At 41.3% G+C, this 19,349-nt stretch overlaps 2 pseudogenes; one reads left to right on the forward strand and one right to left on the reverse strand.

Moving 5' to 3' along the window:
- The first annotated feature begins 10,901 nt into the window (after positions 1-10,901).
- On the forward strand, positions 10,902-11,867 carry LOC123055789 (uncharacterized; annotated as a pseudogene).
- A 976-nt stretch (positions 11,868-12,843) lies between these two features.
- Positions 12,844-15,467, reverse strand: LOC123055790 (uncharacterized; annotated as a pseudogene).
- Positions 15,468-19,349: the final 3,882 nt, after the last annotated feature.

Here is a 19,349-nt window from a genome sequence, read left to right on the forward strand (position 1 = left end):
AACTTGAGCTCGGTTAGCTTTGTCCTTTTCACAATCTTGTGCATCAAAAGATCAAATACATGAAGCAAAGAATTAGGTTTTCAAGAAGTGTACCATCTTTTTGGGATTCTTCCAGCTTTCCACAAGGGCATTCCACAGGTCATCAATCATCGATTTGACAGGTGAAATTATTGTCACCAGATAGACTGCGAAAGCATCAAAATACTTCCATTTTAGCCTGCACCGATGTTGGTGGACTGCATACTTCATCATTTGGGAACAAGCCTTCATAACTGGTGTAGCTTCTATGTCCATATGGAAATTTATTTAGACAGAAGAAAAAATGTATAAGAATTAAAATTTCTCATAATTGACAAATTGCTAGCCATGGAAGAGGGGAAAGGCCTGGACAGTGTAGTTACACCAACTTTGCCAACAAATTCTTGGAAAATCCCAATGCTATCGATTTTCTTGTAATCCTTCCAGTACTAAAGCACACACACCTAGTTAAATTAGTCTTCAAATTAAAACTCATAAGAAGATTGATTCTAATTCCAACACATTATCTCACAAAGATGTAGTCAGGGATGTCTCAGAAATAATTGTATACTAAAAAAATATTTGCTTTCAATTTGTACTAAATAAAATAGAAAATTTGTATTTTATACATGTCTTGAACACTGCACAATAAATATGTGCCTAAGACTTACTAATATATTATATCAACTATAGCCTTAACATGCAAGTCACATAACTAAGGGGCATAATATTGTATAATCTAATAGTAATAGAGTTGCTATTGATTACACTTTGAAAAACAATAAACAATGTCCAGACAGCCTAACAATGTGTCAAATAAAATTTGAGGCTTTTCCAAAATACTCCCTCCGTCCCATAATGAAAGACATTTCTCGCACCAGTGTCAAAAAATGTCTTACATTATGGGACAAAGGGAGTACTATACTGGACACCAATACTTGCTTTTTACTGTCCAGAATATGAAGTAAAACCTGAACCAATATATTAAATTATTCCAAACACTACAGAAAAAGACACATCCTTGACATTATAGCCTGAACGAATACTTTTTCTGTAATGGTTATGACACTTGTATGACGATAATTGTGACAAAAACACGTATCATCATAGATGTAGTGGGCTCCTACTTCTATGCCAAAAATTATGACAGAAAATGGGCTTTTCGTCCTGGGCGGGTCGGAGACGCGCCTGAATGACATTCTTTGGGCCGTGCATGACGTAAAATTATGGTAGAAGTGAGGGCAAGGAAAATTTTGGGGAGTTCCCGGTTACAGTGGGTGGTCGGGGCCGAGCGATGCAGTGTGGTTTGCGCATTTCTCTCGTATGCACGTGTGTGCGAGGCGTTGGCTAACTGAACCCAAGCCGGGTTTTCTCTTACTGAACCCGAGCCATTACACTAGCTACATAGTGAACACGAGCGATCGATCCCACTATGTACTGAAGCCAATCGATCGATCCCTTCGCTGCTAACTAAACCCGAACGATTCCTTTGCTGCTAACTGAAGCCGATTGATTCCTTCACTGCTGCTGCTAACTGAACACAAGCAATCATTCTCACTGCTTACTAAAGCTGATCGAGCTTCCACACATGTATTTAAGTTTCCGATCAATGCAATTCTAGCATGAATAATAAACCTTTATCATGAATAAGGAAATATAATAATAACAACTTTATTATTGCCTCTAGGACATATTTCCATCAGTCTCCCACTTGCACTAGAGTTAATAATCTAGATTACATTGTAATGAATCTAACACCCATGGAGTCTTGGTGCTGATCACGTTTTGCTTGCAGAAGAGGTTTAGTCAACTGGTCTGCTACATTCAGATTCGTATGTACTTTGAAAATTTCTATGTCTCCATCTTTGACCTTTTCACAATGGAGTTGAAGCGTCTCTTGATGTGTTTGGTTCTCTTGTGAAACCTGAATTCCTTCTCTAAGGCAATTTCTCCAGTGTTGTCACAAAAGATTTTCAATGGAACCGATGCACTGGGTATTACCCCAGATCGGATATGAACTCCTTCATCCAGACTCCTTCATGTGCTGCTTCCGAAGTAGCTATCTACTCCGCTTCACACGTAGATCCTGCCACGACGCTCTGCTTGGAACTACACCAACTGACAGCTCCACTGCTCAATATAAATATGTATCCGGTTTGTTACTTAGAGTCATCCAGATCTATGTCGAAGCTAGCATCGACGTAACCTTTTACGACAAGCTCTTCGTCACCTCCATAAATGAGAACCCTATCCTTGGTCCTTTTCAGGTACTTCAACATGTTCTTGACCGCTGTCTAGTGATCCACTACTGGATTACTTTGGTACCTCCCTGCCAAACTTATGGCAAGGCACACATCAGGTCTGGTACACAGCATAGCATACATGATAGAACCTATGACTGAGGCATAGGGAATGACTTTCATTTTCTCTCTATCTTCTACCGTGGTCGGACTTTGACTCTGACTCAGTTTCACACCTCACAACACATGCAAGAACTCTTTCTTTGACTAGTCCATTTTGAACTTCTTCAGAACTTTGTCAAGGTATGTGCTTTGTGAAAATCCTACTAAGCGTCTCGATATATCCCTATAGATCTTGATGCCCAATATATAAGCAGCTCCACCGAGGTCTTTCATTGAAAAATTCTTATTCACATATCCTTTTATGCTATCCAGAAATTCTATATCATTTCCAATCAGCAATATGTCATCCACATATAATATCAGAAATGCTACAGAGCTCCCATTCACTTTCTTGTAAATACAGGCTTCACCATAAGTCTGTATAAAACCATATGCTTTGATCACATCATCAAAGCGTATATTCCAACTCCGAGATGCTTGCACCAGTCCATAGACGTATCGCTGGAGCTTGCACACTTTGTTAGTACCTTTAGGATCGACAAAACCTTATGGTTGCATCATATACAACTCTTCTTTAAGAAATCCATTAAGGAATGCAGTTTTGATGTCCATTTGCCAGATTTCATAATTATAAAATGCGGCAATTGCTAACATGACTCGGATAGACTTAAGCATTGCTACGGGTGAGAAAGTCTCATCGTAGTCAACCCCATTGAACTTGTTGAATTTTTTTGCAACAAGTCAAGCTTTGTAGATAGTGACATTACTATCAACGTCTGTCTTTTTCTTGAAGATCCATTTATTCTCAATGGCTTGCCGATCATCGGGCAAGTCCACCAAAGTCCATACTTTGTTCTCATACATGGATCCTATGTCAGATTTCATGGCCTAAATCCATTTACCGGAATCTGGGCTCATCATAGTTCGTAGGTTCGCCGTAGTCTAATAACATGACTTCCAGGATAGGATTACCATACCACTGTGGTGCGGAACATGTTCTTGTCAACCTACGAGGTTTAGTTGTAACTTGATCCGAAGTTTCATGATCATTATCATTACCTTCCTCTCTAGTTGGTATAGGCATCATGGGAATGGTTATCTCCGATGTGCTACTTTCCAATTAAAGAGCAGGTATAGTTACCTCATCAAGTTCTACTTTCCTCCCACTCACTTCTTTTGAGAGAAACTCCTTCTCAAGAAAGGACCCATTCTTGGCAACAAAGATCTTGCCTTCGGATCTGTGGTAGAAGGTGTACCCAATAGTTTCCTCAGGTTATCCTATGAAGATGCACTTCTCCGATTTGGGTTCGAGCTTATCAGGCTAAAACCTTTTGACATAAGCATCGCATCCCCAAACTTTAAGAAACGACAGCTTAAGTTTCTTGCCAAACCATAGTTCATACGGTGTCGTCTCAACGGATTTAGACGGTGCCCTATTTAACGTGAATGCGACTGTCTCTAATGCATAACCCCAAAATGATAAAGGAAAATCGGTAAGAGACATCATAGAATGCACGATATCTAATAAAGTACGATTACGACGTTCTGACATAGCATTACGCTGTGGTGTTCCAGGTGGCGTGAGTTGTGAATCAATGCCACATTGTTTTAAATGAAGGCCAAACTCATAACTCAAATATTCACCCCCATGATGAGATTGTAGAAATTTTATTTTCTTGTTACAATGATTCACTACTTCACTCTGAAATTCTTTGAACTTTTCAAATGTTTCAGATTTGTGTCTCATTAAGTAGATATACCCATACGTACTCAAATCATCTATAAAGGTTAGAAAATAACGATACCCGTCGCGTGCCTCACCACTCATCAGATCGCATACATTGGTATGTATTATTTCCAATAAGTCATTAGCTCGCTCCATCGTTCCGGAGAACGGAGTTTTCGTCATCTTGCCCATGAGGCATGGTTTGCAAGTATCAAATGATTCATAATCAAGTGATTCCAAAAGTCCATCCGCATGGAGTTTCTTCATGCGCTTTACACCAATATGACCTAAACGGCAGTGCCACAAGTATGTTGCACTATCATTATCAACTTTTCATCATTTGGCATCAATATTATGAATATGTGTATCAATATGATCGAGATTCAACAAGAATAGACCATTCATCAAAGGTGCATGACCATAAAAGATATTACTCATATAAATAGAAAAACAATTATTCTCTGACTTAAATGAATAACCGTCTCACAATAAATAAGATCCAGATATAATGTTCATGCTCAACGCTGGCACCAAATAACAATTATTGAGGTATAAAACTAATCCTGAAGGTAGATGTAGAGGTAGCGTGCCGACGACGATCACATCGACCTTGGAACCATTCCCGACGCGCATCGTCACCTCATCCTTAGCCAATCTTCGTTTATTCCGCAACTCCTGTTTCGAGTTACAAATATGAGCAACCGAACCCGTATGAAATACCCTGGTGCTACGACGAGCATTAGTAAGGTACACATCAATAACATGTATATGAAATATACCTTTGTTCACTTTGCCATCCTTCTTATATGCCAAGTATTTGGGGCAGTTCCGCTTCCAGTGACCATTCCCTTTGCAGTAGAAGCACTCAGTTTCAGGCTTGGGGTCCAGCTTTGGGTTTTTTCACGGGAGTGGCAACTTGTTCGCCATTCTTCTTGAAGTTCCCTTTCTTTCCCTTTCCCTTTTTCTTGAAACTAGTGGTCTTGTTAACCATCAACACTTGATGCTCCTTCTTGATTTCTACCTCCGCGGCCTTAAGCATTGCGAAGAGCTCGGGAATCGTTTTCGTGATCCCTTGCATATTATAGTTCATCACAAATCCTTTGTAGCTTGGTGGCAGTGACTGAAGAACTCTGTCAATAACACCCTCAACTGGAAGATTAATTCCCAGCTGAGTCAAGTGGTTATGATACCCAGACATTTTGAGTATGTGTTCACTCACAGAACTGTTCTCCTCCATCTTGCAGCTATAGAACTTGTCGGAGACTTCATATCTGTCAACCCGGGCATTAGCTTGAAATATCAACTTTAGCTCTTGGAACCTCTCATATGCTCCGTGACGTTCAAAATGTCTTTGAAGTCCCGGTTCTAAGCCGTAAAGCATGGCACACTGAACTATTGAGTAGTCATCAGATCAAGCTTGCCAGATGTTCATAACATCTGCAGTAGCTCCTGCAATAGGTGTGTCACCTAGCGGTGCATCAAGGACATAATTATTTTGTGCAGCAATGAGGATAATCCTCAAGTTACGGACCTGGTTCGTGTAGTGGCTACCATCATCTTTCAACTTAGCTTTCTCTAGGAACGCATTAAAATTCAGGGGGACGGTAGCACGGGCCATTGATCTACAACATAGATATGCAAATACTATTAAGACTAAGTTCAAGATAAATTAAGTTCAATTTATCAAATTACTAATGAACTCCCACTTAAATTAACACCCCTCAAGTTATCTAAGTGATACATGATCCAAATCAACTAACCCGTGTCCGATCATCACGTGAGATGGGGTAGTCTTCAATGGTGAACATCTCTATGTTGATTATATCTATTATATGACTCACGTTCGACCTTTCAGTCTCCAGTGTTCCGAGACCATGTCTGTACATGCTAGGCTCATCAATTTTAACCCAAGTATTCTGCATGTGCAAAATTGTCTTACACCCGTTGTGTGTGAACGTAGAGTCTATCACACTCGATCCTCACGAGGTGCTTCAAAACGACGAACTTTGGCAATGGTGGATACTCAGGGAGAACACTTTTATCTTGAAATTTAGTGAAGGGATCATCTTATAATGCTACCATCGTTCTAAGCAAAATAAGATGCATAAAGGATAAACATCACATGCTATCAAAATATGTGACATGATATGGCCATCATCATCTTGTGCTTTTGATCTCCATCTCCAAAGCATCGTCATGATCTCCAATGTGACGGGGTCGACACCTTGATCTCCATCGTTGCGTCAGGGTCACCTCGCCAACTATTGCTAACGCATAGCGATAAAGTAAAGCAATTACATGGCGCTTGCATTTCATACAATAATTAAGAGACAACCCTAAGGCTCTTGTCGGTTGTCGATATTACAAAACATGGTCATCTCATGCAATAACGTATATCACATCACGTGTTGACCATATTACATCACAACATGCCCTGCAAAAACAAGTTAGACGTCCTCTACTTTGTTGTTGCATGTTTTACGTGGCTGCTACGGGCTTCTAGCAAGAACCGTTCTTACCTACACAAAACCACAATGGTGATTATCAAGTTTGCTGTTTTAACCTTCTTCAAGGACCGACCGTAGTCAAATTCGATTCAACTATAGTAGGAGAAACAATCACCCGCTAGCCACCTTTATGCAAAACAAGTTGCATGTTAGTCGCTGGAACCGGTCTCATGTGCGTGGACATGTAAGGTTGGCCCGGGCTGCTTCATCCAACAATGCCACCGAATCAAAATAAGACGTTGGTGGTGAGCAATATGACCATCACCACCCACAACTCCTTTGTGTTCTACTCATGCATATCATCTACGCATAGACCTGGCTCGGATGGCACAGTTGGGTAACATTGCATGGAAAACAAAAAAGATTCTACGCACACGCAAGATCTATCCATGGAGATGCATAGCTACGAGAGGGGAGAGTATGTCTACGTACCCTCGTAGACCATAAAGCGGAAGCATTTATCAACGCGGTTGATTTATTCGAACACCTTCGTGATCCAACCGATCCAGTACCGAACGTACGACACCTCCGCGTTCAGCACATGTTCAGCTCGATGACGTCCTCGCCTCCTTGATCCAGCATGGCAGACGAAGCAGTAGATGGGTTCCGGGAGCATGACAGCGCGGTGACGGTGGTGGTGAACTTGTTCCCGCAGGGCTTTGCCGTGCACTCTGTCGGCGTCCTGGGAATGGGGGTCCCCAGACTTGCCTGCCTGCGGCCCATGACGCGGCTCCAGCAGTGGCCCTGTACGGACCATCTTCATCAGCAAACACTCAAGACCCTCGCGAGGGGCCAAGCCTCGCGAGGCGGACGACGCAAGACGTCCTCGGGGGCGGCATCACCAGGCTGGCTCGCGTGGGGTGGAGAGATCAAGGCAAGGGGCACCTCACGAGGTTTCTGTGACGCAAGCCATGAAGACCATGGCCAGGCGGGCACCGGGCGGGTGCCAGCACGCACAGTGTCCTCGTTTCCTCTTTGGTGCTAAAGAGGCAAGCGCAGGCGAGGATTCACGAGGCATCAGGCAAAGGTTTCCATATCAGTGCAATGAGACCAAGACCAGCAGGACGGCAGGACGGAGGTCACCGTGGAGCCCAAGACGGCGTCACCACCAAAGCCTTTGGCAGGCGAAGACCACCTTTAGTCAGGATAACTTGTACTGGTTTTCCCCCTTCGAATTTGGCCGTTTTTGGGTCCCTTCCTGCCTAACATTTGGGGAGAGGACCAGGGCCTCTATAAATAGGACTAGCCACCACAGTAGGAGGCAACTGATCGGGAGCCATTCAGATCATCCTCATCCACACAAGCTCACCAAGCACAAAGAGCACCTCTCCTCAGGAGGCTATTCTTCCCTTGTAACTGTTCATCCTCAGCCCGAGAGGTAATCCACCACACCACACTAGAGTAGGGTATTACACCACATCGGTGGCCCGAACCAGTATAAACCTTATGTCTCTTGTTCTGTGAGTTCGACGCACTGAGCTTTGAGATCACGGTGAGGGCGTGAGCTAGGGGGAGGAGAGATCTTCGTGCGCACCCCAGAGTTCGAACCTCAAGGGTTTTGCCGGAACCCGAAAACCGACACACTCGGAAAAACTAGACGGAGGATGAAGCTGTCGAGAGGGGCGCCGCACACGGTTAAGAGATTGTCGTGGGTTGTGTGGCGCCCCCTCCCTCTCATATATATAGGTGGGGGAGGGGAGGCAGCGAGGGTGCGCCCCAAGGTGACCGACCGCCCCCTTGGGCGCCTGCCCTATGGCGCCCCCCTTTCCTTGTTTGGCGCTAGGGAGAAGGTAGGAGGGGGTGGCGCCCCCTTCCCTTTTTGTCATGCGGGAGAAAAGGCAAGTGCTAGAGAGCAGATTGTCTTACATCTATAAATGCAAAAATATTAGATAAATAACGAATGAATTCATTTTTTTAAGATTACCTATTTTCTATCATAAATGTCTATAAAATATAATAAAGGTGCCAAAATAAAAATACATGTGCACATGCTAATTTCATAATTTATATACCTTATTTAGATTTTGTAATAGAGAAAAATCATTCAAGATGTATGTAGATATTTGAATGTCCGAACAAATGTTTTGAATTATTTTGTATTTATGGATACGACAACTTTTACACAATTTCTTAAAATGAATTCTATTTTTAGAAACATTATTTGAGATACATGTAGTTCACATTTGAACTATATCCAATAAATAGTTAAACTTCATCTAACACGTGAAATCAAATTTGAGTATAATAGTCGAAGACACGGGAATAAAGGGATCATTTCACTTCAATAATAACATACAACAATGCAAAAATATGTAATTTTGACATGAACATTATAATGTACCGTGTTGCATGTAGAAACCTTTTCCAGTTCAGCCACCCCGCCACCTATGATGACACTTTTGTGTTGGTTTTCCATATTATCTCGAATTGACATGATACATTAATCTACTATATTCCACTTGACGTGATTGATTTTTCAATGTTGCCAACTTTTCTAACAATGCCAACTCGTAATTAAATAAAGTGTTTCCAACAACAACACTATATCAAAATGAAATAAAAATATGTATACAACTGCACAAAACCTTATGGCTCAAAAATTTCTAAACCCAAGATCTAGCCGTACTTGAGCAGCCCAGTAAGGCCAACAGCTATAAAATCCCTCCCTCAGACAAACCAACCCTATTTCCCAGCCCCGTACGCTCCTCACCGTCGCTCTCTTTTTCCCCGCCGCCAGCCTCCATCTCTCCCTTCACCGCCCACTAGATCGACGCCCTCTGCGTTCCCTCCCGCTGGCCTCTGTGCCCTATGCACAGCTCCCGTGCTTCTGTTTGACTCGGATGCTCCTGACGTCGGCGCGTACGTCCGCGACGTCGGTGGATCTGGCGACTACTCCGCGCTCGCTGCTCCTATTCGGTGCGGTAGGCTGAGGCAGCAGATCCCATCCTCCTCGCCTGTCACTGCTCGTGGCCCGCTTCACGGTCAGGAACCCCCTTTCCTGTCCCCTTCACGCGCACGCCACATGTCATCCTCCCTGCCTCCGCCATGATGCCCACCAACAAAGCCGCCCTCACCACCGCGTCGAAGAGGGGTGCCTTCACCGTCTTCCTCTCCGGTGGATCCATCATCCAGGCCCACATGTTCTTCCAGCCTGCCCTTCCTATAAAAAGCATGTTAGTTATCTGCTCATGAGATCATAGATCACGTTAAGATCTTTTATTTTGTTTCTGTCTCATAGGAAGCCGGGGTATCCGCCATACCCAGAGAAAGTGGACTGGAGCAAGTTGCAGGCGATCTTGGTTGGCGAGATGGTCATCCCCAAGAACCATTTGGATAGTAACTACAAGCTCGGCCCTAGATGGGTTTCTCTACAAGGTATTCCCCACGAGTTATTCCTTGACCTATTCTTCTTGCTGCAACTGCCAGTTCTACCGGTTTCGGGCTTTAAGTCTTTCCTATGGTAATTTAGGGCATTTAGAAGACATAATTTGTGGCTTGAAATGATGGGCAGTTATGGACAAATAAGATTATGACAATGCTTGGATTTCATATTTAGCTGATCATGTTAACTTGGTAAATTTTGAGCTATATTTGAGCGTGTATCCATGCCTTGAAAGATTTGGTGAGTATGAACGCATATGGCTTTTATCCTGTCGTGCATTTCTATATTATCTTGTGCAAATTGGCTACACAAGACCATAGTTAAACTCCTGCTATTTTTTTTTGTATCATTAGCATGACGACGGCATGCCTTATTTATGTTAAGTCCAGTTGGAAATCATCTATACTGCTGTGTAGATAACATATGATTCTGACAAAATATGGCCTTAGATAATTTCAGTTTTGTGACCTGGTAGGAAATACATGTGGTGCACACATGTTGGTCTGGACTGGAATCATATGAAGTAAAATAGGGGTCATGGAAGATTGCAAAGGGTCCAATAAGTGGGGCAATTGCCCTCTCAGATAATGCAAGAATTGCATTCGTAACAGGTAAAATAATCTCCTCTCTAATTTTCCATAGAGCCTGTGGTAGGCAATCATGTTTGGGTTTGTTTGTTGATGTCCTGTTTGTTTAATAGGTACCCTTTGATTGCGGATGAGGTGTTTAAGAAGGAGGCCTGTAAATGCCCCAAATGTAGGAAGGAGTGCAACTGCGGCATGGGCTAGTGAGCAATCTGAAGCTGATGCTTGCCATGGGGGATTTCATGTTTTTGTTCTTGTGACGGATCTCTTCATCTAATTTTATTTGGTAGAACTGGGAAAGTGGAGGTGCCAACGGGGAGAATGGTCTGTGCTGATAAGAGGCCGATGGTCAACCTGGGGTGAACTAAGAGAAATTATGCTCTCAAGGGTGAAATAGTCGTACCCAAGGGTATTCTCGTGACTTGTCTTGCAGGTATAGAGCTGTAATTTGAAGATGTTGGTGCTCCTATTCAATTTCTAGAGTTCTGACACTCATTTGGCGAGGTAATTATGGAAAGCAAATAGTAATACGTTTTATGTACCATTTCCTTTTGCATTGTGTCATTGATGCATCTAGTCCCCATTTCTAGCTATGGTTAGTTATGTTGTGTGAGAATGTTGTTGAGCTAAAAAATATGTTGTTTTCTTATTGCTTCTGTCTTGTTAATACAAAATAGATCATCGACTTGAGGGGTATATTGTTTTTTATTTCTCAATTTATAATCTAATGAAAGTTTATTTCTAGTTTATTTTATAATCTAACAACAAAATTGGTATATGTTTCCCTAAATTAAAATGATTAATTGTTCTTAGCTGCCTGCTTACTTCTAGAGACCTTATCTTTTGTATTATAGAGAGAATAATGTACCAATTGATGTAAGCAGATCTACAAAATAAGGAAGTCGCACCAAGAAGAAACTCTTAGAGACTTAACTCTATTTGAAGAGGTCTCTTCAGTTGTTGCTGCCCTTCACATAAAGTTGTTGTATATCATAGAAAATGGAAAAGGTATGTAAGTATACTCCAAACTACTATTACCTTATTGTTTTTCCCATGCATTCAGTAACTCGGTAGATGAGGTTATTTTTTCTTAGCCCTTTCATGTATCCAAAACATGGAGATGAATGGATAAGAAAAGTCGGCGAGTATGTCACTTTGGTATTACATATAGAAGGTTTCACCTTTCCCTTCTTAAATCGGGGGGTATCAGGATATAAAAATTTGAACCCTTCTTGTAAGTTCGAGGTGTTGTATTGTCCGTGTGATGAGGCATTATCTTCTGAGTAAGTACATGCTATCATATTTGCTGGAGTAGTTCACTTCACTACTGTCATATTAATTATCTTGTTACTTTGTTTAGAAAGTTGGGGACCTGGATTGACATTATTGATAGAGTATGTGTGGCCAGAAAAAAAATCAAAGCTACAACCAGAAAAGTGTTTATCTTGGCAAGTTCCTTTTTTATGGTCAAGTCACTTGGTTGACATTAATGATCATAGGTTTTGTCTTGTTTCCATGAAAAGGAGCTAAAAGGAAGATATAACGACATGGCTAAAACAATGGAAGGAGGAGAAACTGCTAGCAATGAGGAAGCTAATAATATCCTTTCTCAAATAAAGGAAGCACAGAAGAAGTCAAGCAGGTAGTACGGAATGGTCTGTGCAGTATGGCTTGATATATCTTGATTGCCTGCGTTCAATTTGTTTAGCTTGGTTCATCTGTGCAGTTCTAAGTCTATTTGATATCTTTCACTTTTGAATGGTCTACTATAGGCGATATCAAATAATATAATAAACAAAAGTGAAAGATATCAAACAGAGTTAGAACTGAATAGATGAACCAAGCTAATTAAATTGAACACAGTAAATGAAGATATATTAAGCCATACTGCCATAGACCATTCCGTACTGCCTAGTTGACTTCTTGTGCTCCCTTTATTTGAGAAAGGATATTTTTAGCTTCCTCATTGCTAGCAGTTTCTCCTCCTTCCATTGTTTTAGCCATGTCATTATATCTTCTTGCTAGCTCATTTTGCTATGACACAACACCAAACCTATGATCATTAATGTCAACCAAGTGACTTGAACACAAAAAAGGAACTTCCCAAGATAAATACCTTTCTAGTTGCAACTTTGATTATTCTCTCGCCACACATTCTCTATCTTTAATGTCATCCAAGTTCTCAACTTTCTGAACAAAGTAACAAGATAATTCATTTGACAATAGTGAAGAGAACTACTCTAGCAAATATGATACCCTATACTTATTCAAAAGATAATGCATCATCACACACACAATTCAGCACCTCCAGCTTACGAGAAGGGTTCAAATTTTTGTATCCTGATACCCCTAATTTAAGCAGCGAAGGGTGAAATCTTTTGTATGTAACATCAAAGTGATGTACTCGCCGACTTTTCTTATCCATTCATCTCCATGTCTTGGATACTCAAAAGGGCTAAGAGAAAATAACCTCATTTACCCAGTTATTGATCACATGGGTGATACGTCTCCAACGTATCTATAATTTATGAAGTATTCATGCTAATATATTATCATTCTTGGATGTTTTACAATCATTTTATAGCAACTTTATATCATTTTTTGGGACTAACCTATTGACATAGTGCTTAGTGCCAGTTGGTATTTTTTGCTTGTTTTTTACATCGCAGGAAATCAATACCAAATGGAGTCCTAACACAGCGAAACTTTTAGGAGATTTTTTTTGGACCCGAAGACATCCAGTGGGCCAAAGAAGTGCCAAAGGGGAGCCCCAAGGGGGGCACAACCCACCAGGGTGCCCCTGGGGGCCCAGGCGCCTAGGTGGGTTATGCCCACCTTGGTGGCCTCCCGCATCGCCTGTTCGCCCTATAAATTGCCAAATATTCCAAAAACCCTCGGGGTAACCCTAGATCAGAAGTTCCGCCGTCGCAAGCCTCTGTAGCCACGAAAAACCAATCTATACCCCATTTCGGCACTTTGCCGGAGGGGGAAATCATCACTGGTGTCCATCTTCATCACCCTGGCGGCCACCGTGATAAGGAGGGAGTAGTAGACTCTCAGGGCTGAGGGTTTGTACCAGTAGCTATGTGTTTAATCTCTCTCTCTCTCATGTTCTTGAGATGGCACGATCTTGATGTATCGCGGGCTTTGTTAATATAGTTGGATCATATGGTGTTTTCCCCTCTCTATCTTGTTGTGATGAATTGAGTTTTCCCTTTGAGATTTCATTCTTATCGGATTGAATACTTTTATGGATTTGAGAGCACTTAATATATGTCTTGCATATGAATACCCGTAGTGACAATGGGGTATTATATTGATTCACTTGGGATATGTTTTGGCACTAAACTCGTGGATTCCTGAGGTGACATTGGGGTAATCGATGCATAGGGGTTGATGCACATTCTCGTATTTTGTTTCTCCGGTAGAAATCTTGGGGCACTCTTGGAGGTTCTTTGTGTTGGATTGAGTACTATGAATCCGAATTTGCTTTGGTGTTATTTTTGTACGAACTCTTGATAGATCGATTGGAAAGAATAACTTAGTGTTATTTTAGTACGAACTCTTGATAGATTGATCAGAAAGAATAACTTGGTGTTATTTTTGTACGAACTCTTGGATAGATCGATCGGAAAGAATAGCTACAAACAAATTTCTTCTTATGTTCTCCGCTAGACAGGAACTTTGGAGTGATTCTTAATCGCACGTTGAGGGGTGGTTATATGATCCAATTAGCATTGTTGAGAGATTGCACTAGCGGAAGTACGGACCCTAGGCCTTATTTTCAAGCATTGCAATACCGTTCGTGCTCACTTTTGTTACTTGATACCTTGCTGTTTTTTTGTTCCTATCACAAAAATCAATATCTACTATCATTACTACGATTTTATTACAATCTCTTTGCCAAACTAGTGCACCTATACAAATTCCCATTGTATTTGGTGTGTTGGAGACACAAGAGACTTTTTATTATTTGGTTGCAGAGTTGTTTGAGAGAGACCATCTTAATCCTACACCTCCCATGGATTGATAAACCTTAGGTCATCCACTTGAGGGAAAATTGGTATTGTCCTACAAAACTCTGCACTTGGGGGCCCAACACAAGTCTACAAGAACAAGTTGTGTAGTAGACATCAATAGGCAAAACAACAAGGAAATAGCAGTTTGGAGTATACTTATATATCTTTGCAATTTTCTCTGACCGACAACAACTTTATGTGAAGTCAGCAACAACTGAAGACACCTCTTCAAGTTGAGTTAAGTCTTTGAGAGTTTGTTCTAGTTGCCCCTTCCTTATTTTGCAGATCTACTTACATCATTTGGTACATTATTCTATTTATAATACAGAAGAAAAGGTCTCTAAAAGCGAGCAGGCAGCTAAAAACAGTTAAACTTTTTATTTATGGAAACATATACCAAGTTTGGTACCAGATTATAAAATAAACTGTAAATAAACTTTTGTTAGATTATAAAGCAAGAAATCATAAACAATATGCCCCTCAAGTTGATGATCTATTTTGTGTTAACAAGACAGAAGTAATAATAAAACAACATACTTTTTAGCTCGAGAACATTCTCAGAGAACCTAAATAACCATAACTAGCTAAAGCAAACCAGATTTAGAAATGAGGAGTAGATGTATCAATTATCCAATGCAACACAAAATGTTAAGTAAAACATATTACTATTTGATTTCCATAATTACCACGCCAAATGAGTGACAAAACTCTAGAAATTGAGTAGGAGCACCAACGTCTCCAACTGCAGCTCTATCCTTGCAAGGCAAGTCACGAGAGTACCCCTTGGTACAACTATTTCATCCCTGAGAGCATCATTGTTCTTAGTTCACACTAGGTTAACCTTCAGCCTATTGGTAGCATGGACCATTCGCCCTGTCGGCGCCTCCCCTTTCCTATTTCTGCCAAATAAAACCAGATAAAGAGATCCATCAATAAGAACAAAAATCTGAAATCCCCTATGGCAAGCATTAGCTTCAGATTGCTCACCAGCACACGCTGCAATTGCACTCCTTCCTACATTTGGGGCATTCTTAGGCCTCCTTCTTCAACACCTCATCCGCAATCAAAGGGTACATGTTAAACAAAGAGAACATCAACAAACCAACCCAAACAGGATTGCCTACCACAGGCTCTATGAAAAAGCAGACATGAAATTATTTTACCGGTTATGAATGCTATTTCGTACATTATCTGAGAGGGCACTTTCCCCTCTTATTGGAGACTTTGCAATCTTCCGTCACTAGTACAGTGAGGTGCTATACAAACGGTTTTTTAACTCCTTTCCGTGACGGCATTGGGAACCGTGGCCTAGTGAGTTTTGGCGATAGGGGGTCCTTCCCACATGACCCAGAAACCGTCAGGGATATGCCCTCCTGGCACACACGCTCGGCAAAATGAGGTCGTGTGCGACCGACGAGCGATCAAATACGGTTATATGTACAGTAATACTAAAAAAAATACAATTATACAGGCAAAATCATTTCCGGTCGTCAGTACATCCCACACAGTCCGTCCCCGCTAAACGTTTCCATTCGTATATACATCCCACAGTCGCTCCAAGGAAAACGTTTATGTTCGTGGGTACATCACACACAATTTTCCCCATTAAATCGTTTGTGATAGCGTTTCCATTGCATACGGTATTAACAATTTTATCATTTGCATTATTGAATGCATCACACATGGTGCATAGAGGAAACTATGTGGCAAAGGCTGTCCATCAGAAACAGTTTTCAAGAGGATGTCATGTGTGATTGTTCATTAATCCAACACGGTTTATTCCTAGAAACTGTGTGCGTTGCCTGACGTCGTCGCCCACGGTGTTTTCTCAATAACCGTTTGCAATAGAAAAACCCAGTTAGCAGGCTAATTATCCTATTATTAATATATTTCATTTTCATAATTGAAATACATAAAAGTACAACATCATATAGCTTCAGCACTCAGCTACCCCATTACACAACTGCACCGGCACCAAGTTTCACATGCAACATCTATAACCTTTCAAAATTAGCATCATAGACGGTACATAGATAGATGTATCTCATCTGGAAAACTGCTGAAGCAGAAGGCAAATATTGAGCCTTCATTGATGTTGAAGGTCTTTGCAACTTTAGGCCAGTGCCTGTGGAAGATTGACCGTCCATCCTTCGTCCTCTTCAGGAACAATTCAATATTGAACCATGGGTGTTGTATGAATACCTTCCTCGCCTCCTGAGCATACATGTGGTTTGAGAGGTAATCATTAGTGAATTGCTTTGGAAAGGCCTGAAAACAAGGATGTGCACAAATATCTTCTCTATATTGGAAATAGGGCATAGGAATAAAAAGGCAAGGTATAATAGTTAGTACCATCCTATAGTAAACTGATGTATTCTTCATTGTGCAGACAAAGATCTTGTTGTTTTTTATCACTAATTTCTTTATCCTAACAATCTTTCTAAGTTTCTTGACTTGACTGATATTCATGGACAACTCATTTCCCCATATGCAAAAAGGGTCGAACAGTGGGTCAAAACCTCTGACAGTAGGACCTACATGTGCAAGACTAAATTGTTAAAAACCTAAATATTAGAATGGTTCCTGCAATTGCACAATAATGTGCTATTAGATAACGGACCATGCACATGCTAACCTCGATTGTAAACCTCAATGCTTCCCATTGTTTCCCTGCAACACATATAAGGTAGTTAGTCATCAGGTTAAGTAAGGGTTCGCACGCTATCAGTAAAATATGTTGATGAAAAATAAGCACATTGCATATTCATCAGATTAATTCAAGCCACATGGAAAACCCATTTATCCAAACCAAGCACGATTAAGAACTAGGAAATACAACACTTGTACAGGTTTCTCATGTATTAAGTGCAGCCTGATACGTCTCCGTCGTATCTATAATTTTTGATTGTTTCATGCCAATATTATACAAGTTTTACATACTTTTGGCAACTTTTTATATGATTTATTGGACTAACCTATCTATCTAGTGCCCAGTGCCAGTTCCTGTTTTCTGCATGTTTTTTGTATTGCAGAGTATCCATATCAAACGAAGTCCAAATGCAATAAAATTTCACGGAGAATTATTTTGGAATATATGTGATTTTTGGGAGTTGGAATCACCGCAAACGGAGGCCCACAAAACCCACAAGACACCAGGGCGCGCCAGAGGCCCCTGGCGCATGGTGGTGGGTTGTGCCCTCCTCGAACATCGGTTGGAGCTCTACTTCGGGTGCAAGGAAGCTTATATCCAGAAAAAAAATCATGTTAAAATCTCAGCGCAATCGGAGTTACGGATCTCCCGAAATATAAGAAACGGTTTTCGGCCAGATCTGAAGAACGAGAAACAGAAGAGAACAGAGAGGGAGATCCAATCTCAGAGGGGCTCCCGTCCCTCTGCCGCCATGGAGACCATGGACTAGAGGGGGAACTCTCCTCCCATCTAGGGGGAGGCCAAGGAAGAAGAAGAAGGAGGGGGGCTCTCTCTCGGTGGCGCTGGAGTGCCACCGTGGCAACGATCAGGACGGCGATCTACATCAACAATCTTGCTACCGTCAACACCAACTTTCTCCCCCTCTATGCAGCGGTGTAACACCTCTTCCCCCCGCTGTAATCTCTACCTAAACATGGTGCTCAACTCCATATATTATTTCTCAATGATCTATGATTATCCTATGATGTTTGAGTAGATTCGTTTTGTCCTGTGGGTTAATCATGATCTTGGTTGTATGATTGTATATTTTATTTATGGTGCTATCCTACGGTGCCCTCCGTTCTTGCGCAAACGTGAGGGGCCCTCGCTATAGGGTGTTGCAATATGTTCATGGTTCGCTTATGGTGGGTTGCGAGAGTGACAGAAACTTAAACCCGAGTAACTGGGGTATGACGTATGGGAGTAAAGAGGACTTGATACTTAATGCTATGGTTGGGTTTCACGACCTTAATGATCTTTAGTAGTTGCAGATGCTGGCTAGAGTTCCAATCATAAGTGCATATGATCGAAGTAGAGAAAGTATGTTAGCTCATGCCTCTCCCTCATATAAAATTACAAGAATGATTACCAATACTTGTTATCGCTTGCCTAGGGACAAATAACTTTCTTGTTGACAAAAGCTCTCTATTAATACTAACTTAGTTGTGTCTTTATCCAAACAGCCCCTAGATTTTATTTACATGCTCTTTATTATCTTGCAAACCTATCCTATCACACCTACAAAGTACTTCTTGTTTCATACTTGTTCTAGGTAAAGCGAACGTCAAGCGTGCATAGAGATGTATCGGTGGTCGATAGAACTTGAGGGAATATTTGTTCTACCTTTAGCTCCTCGTTGGGTTCGACACTCTTTCTTATCGAAAGAGGCTACAATTGATCCCCTATACTTGTGGGTTATCACAGCCAAATTCGATTTATTCCTCACATGCACAACAATACAAATTTCTACCCACGACAATTGGACATCGCGTTGCAGAATTGAACCAAGCAGTTAACTAAACACCACAACAAATGAACCAAACATTAGCTGAGCACCACCTTGCACAATATAACATACTCCTAATAGAAGATCAGACAGTTAACCAAACCAAGCATGCTTAACAACTTGGAAATACAGCAATTGTATTTGTTTCTCATGTCTTTAGTACAATCAAATTCAATTTATTTCTCACAAGGTATACAATAACAGAACGAACCCACAACAATTGAACATCGCATTGAAAAATTGTACCAAGCAGTCAACTAAACACCACAACAAAT

Source organism: Triticum aestivum, chromosome 2D (assembly GCF_018294505.1).
Source record: "Triticum aestivum cultivar Chinese Spring chromosome 2D, IWGSC CS RefSeq v2.1, whole genome shotgun sequence".
Lineage (NCBI taxonomy): Eukaryota > Viridiplantae > Streptophyta > Magnoliopsida > Poales > Poaceae > Triticum > Triticum aestivum.